Raw genomic sequence first — 4,583 nt, 5'->3', positions numbered from 1 at the left:
TTTCAAGATAAATCCATAAACACAATCAACATCCAATAAAAATCCAAACTTTAACAATTGTTCATCACAACCTAAGTAGTTTTAAATGTTTAGCCAAGAAACATAGTTATGAAAACCAGAATACAAGTTCCAAATAAAGAATTCATTGAAGTAAACAAGAAAACTAAGAAACAAGATGAACCGGGAAGGTAAAATCCGTTAAATCTTCAATCTTTATGCTTCTAGTTCCTCCCCAACGATTCTAAGACTCGATTCCGTGCTAAAATAGCTTGCAAAATTTGTCCAAAGCAGTCCAAAGTCGTCTAGGGTTTTAATTGGGATCATAAACATCATATTTATACCTTTCTAACCCTTAAACCCTTGAAAAACATGAATTTCACTGCTGACATACCCTCTCACGAGCCGCGACACCCCCCTGCATTACTCTCGCGGGGCGTGGCGCTACATTTTTAGTCAACAAGTCAAAACAGCCTTTGGCGGCCCGCGATAAACTCATCTAATAGTCTCATGGCCCATGAAAACCTTATAAACCTTTGTTTTTCTTGCCGTTTCAACTTTCGATCACCCGTTCACGTCCCGATACTTGGTTTTAGCATATTTTGGCTCGTTTTCCACTCTTTTCAGCTACTTTCATCAACCAAGACCTGTAAAACATAAACAAATCAAAAGTATGCATATTCTAACTAAACTAAACGAATTCTAACTAAAACCGTACAAACTATACATAAATGTATTTTGCAATACATCAGGTTGGCATGTTGTAAAGTGGTTGCGGTAAAGTTGTAAATAAGTTAAACACGTCATAAATGGTTCGAAAAGTTATAAATGGATTGTAACAAAAGTAAATGGTAGAACACACAATTTATATACTAAGATATTAGGTAAACAAAGTTGTATTCAACAGCAACAACATTAGACAAACCCAATTAATCACAAATAGAAAACGTTATGCGTAGGGTTTGGGGAAGGTGAGATGTAGACAATGTAACAACCCGCATTCTGAAGTCAAAGTCAAAGTCAAAGGAAGAAAAGATTGCTAAATGCGATCTGTCACTCCTTGCTTAATTATTGATTTTACTCTTTGACTTGTTAATCGATTTCTTTAAATTGTGTACTTTAGTTGTATTATGTGGAGTATCTGTTAATAATCGCACTTAATCGCTATTTATCCCTAATCTATTTATCGCTAATCTCATCGCAATCGCGTCGCAACTTAAATCGCAGGTTCTGAATATTGTTTTACGTGTGTGTGCTATTTATGTGTTACTTGTGCATGTTTATGTTATGTTTGGGGTGTTATTCGAAAACGCAATCGCAACTTTATCGCAACGCAATCTCATCGCGAACTGGAAACACAAGTTTATTTATGTTGTTATATGTTAGTTATGTTATTTGTATAACTATTATTTAAACCTATTATTAGTGCATTATGTCTGTTGACTTCGTCTTGTATCGAGTCATAGAATGAGATAGGATAGGATAACTAGTGCTTGGGGTTCAAGAAACTGATTTTCACTTAAAAGGTGGTGATTCCGCTTGAAAGTGCCAAAGACAGTTTCAAGCGAAATCATGATTAAGTGATTCCGCTTGAAAATGCTTTGGTTCATTTCAAGCGAAATCAGCATAGTATATATAGGTGCACTTGGTTATTCATTTGTAAGGGTTCGGATCTGAGTAGCGAAGCTCTGCCGGATTGTCTCCAGGTTGTAAATCACTATTATATCAATATAAGAGACATTTAAATTGAATTGAGCGTCCGTTTCATTGATTCCGCCTTTGATTCGGATAAACAACTCTTCTGATCGACTCAGTCGGGTCACACAACGATCCTACAAGTGGTATCAGAGCACAGGAAGAAGAGTTTAGCTCGATTGCATTTGTTTTCTGTCTTCTACACCTTCTTTTTCAAATTGGACAAGAGTTCATGGTCAGAATGGATTGAACTTTTCACCGTACATGCAAAATATTGTTTTAACAAAGCCTTGAAAGAATCAGTTCAAAATTCAGTTTAAAAATGACAAAAACAGGCCAAAAACCTTATTCCGCTTGAATGAGCTTCATGGTTTCGTTTGAAAAAAACTTAGATGATTTCGCTTCAAATCATGATTCCGCTTGGATTTAGCACTTGATTCCGCTTGAAACTTCCGCATGAAAAATCCAGCTGATTCCGCTCCAAAGTGTTATCCTAGTGATTTCGCTTGAAAGTGGATTTCTGGTTAAAAGTCTGATTTTGCTTGAAGCTGTTAATTGAGTGATTTCGCTTGAAGTGTCAATCAAAGAGATTCCGCTTGTAACTCTTATTTCACTTGAAAGAGGACTTTTTCGTGTCTAGATCATTTTTCGTCAACCGAGTGTCAGTCTGTTTCAAAATTGTTTGATATTGTTTGTACTGATTGTGTTTGTTTGTTTGTCTCCAGGTTATTCAAGAATTTCACATTATGGTTAATTTTGATCATGATTTATGGTGGAGAAGAGATTATGCGAGATGGGAAATTGAAAAATTCAGAGAACCATTCAAAGAAGCTCAGAGAGCCAAAAGATGGAATGATGAATTGGAATGTTACATGGATCCACAGGGTAATCCAGTTGTTGACCCATCAAAGGTGGATTTTAAGGCTGTAACAAATTTGATTCCAAAACAGGCTACTTTCAACACTAGAAGACTATCTGATAAAGGATATTTGCCAGATCTGTTGAACAAAATAAAAGAAATCTGTGAAGCAAGTTTACCAAAGGTGGTGGAAATGAAAAAGCGGAAAGAAGAGGAGCTGAAAAAGCTAATAGAGGAGGTGAAAAGAACGGCAAAGGATGATGTTGAAGAAGAACAGAAGGTAGAGGAAGAAAAGAAGAAAGAAGAAGATCTGAAAGTTGAAACAGGAGAATCACAGGTGCCGAAAGAAGCTGAGATAAATGATTCTTCAAAATTGTTGAATGCTGAAACTGTTGATAAAAATGAAAACAAGTGCAGGAATTGCATAGAAATGTGCAAAGCCTGTACCGAAAAAGATGAAGTAATAAAAACAAAAGATATTGAAACAAACAAACTTGAAGATGTTTTCAAAATAAAATGTAAAGAAATGATTGAAAAAGAAGAAATTTTGAAACTAAAAGTTGAAAAGCTAATACAGAAATGTCATGGTCTTGAAGAAGAAAATAAGATTTTGAAAGAAATGTGTACAGCTAAATGTGTTGGTTGTGTGGAGAAAGATAATAAGTTTTAAGATTTTCAAAAAGAGTATGATAATTTGAAGTGGTCAAGTCAGAGAGTATAAGAGGCTTATGATACTTTGAAGAAACAAGTTAAAAGTTTTGATGAAAGATTGTCTGCAACTTTAACAACCAAAGAACTGTATGAGAGAAAGTTTAAAGAAAAGCAACGTGAATTAAACAAGTGTGTTGATGAAGTTGCTAATCTCAAACAAGTTCTGGCAGAAAAAGAAAAGATTGTTACCAAACTTCAAAGTTATCATAATTCTTCGTACATTCTCAAACGCATTTTCAACATCACACCAGATGATAAAGATACTAACAAGAATAATAAAGGTATTGGTTCAGAGTTTCATCAGGTTCTACCACCATGGAGAAACAATTATACTTTTTATGATGAAGAAAAGGTGGCAAAGGGTTTGAACATAGTTGACCAATTACCTGAAAGTATCGATGTGACTTACTCCAAATCTGATGAAGCTAATGATTCAGAGTGGTAAGTAAGGTTGTTGAAAGCGTTCTGAAAGATGAGTCAAACAAAGGTAAGTCTGAATCACATGATGAAAATGAGGGAAATTTTCATGACGGCTATCTTAAACAGTCAAAATCTGAGAAAAATTTGAATGATGATTCAAAAGGATTGGTTTATACCATGATTGGATCGGACAAATTATTCTTAGATGTTGTATTCCCAATTCAGAATGTGATCTCAGAAAAGGTTGATAAGGTTTTCAAAATGGTTGAAATTGAGAAATCTGAAATTTCAAAGTTTGTTGGTAAAGGTCGTAAAACCTTTTATAACAAACCTGGTTTTAAAAAGAAAAACATGAAGGCTGGGTTGGGTTATAAGAAGAAACAAAGTTGGAAAAGAAATGAAATGCCAAATTCTCAAACAAAGATGAGTTTTGTTCATGGAACAACGACAGAAGAAGAGAAAGAACTAAAATTTAGACGACAGTCTAATGAAGAGTTCTTAGCTCAAAAGAAAAAGCAACAACCACAGGTCAAAGATGTGTCCAAGAGAACATGTTTTAAATGTGATCAAATTGGACATCTTGCACGAAAGTGTCCAAATCTGAAACCTGTCGATGTTGAGACCAAAAACAAGCTTGAAAATGTTGTGAAACAAAAATCTGAGAGTGTAAAACAAAGATCAACCAGATTTGATTCAAAACAAACTTGGAGGTACAACACAAACAAGTTTGCTTCGAATCAAAATTGGAAATCAAATCAAACCAGAACAGGTTCGATTCAAGACAGATCTGGAATTCTCACACACCCAGATTCAGAACAACACAAAGTTGGAAAACATCAGTTGATATGACAAAACCTCAACAGTTTTGGAAACCAAATGTTGTTCAAAAACAAAGTGTTCA

Source organism: Helianthus annuus, chromosome 9, assembly GCF_002127325.2.
Source record: "Helianthus annuus cultivar XRQ/B chromosome 9, HanXRQr2.0-SUNRISE, whole genome shotgun sequence".
Taxonomy (NCBI): Eukaryota; Viridiplantae; Streptophyta; class Magnoliopsida; order Asterales; family Asteraceae; genus Helianthus; species Helianthus annuus.
This window is presented reverse-complemented; position numbering follows the sequence as displayed.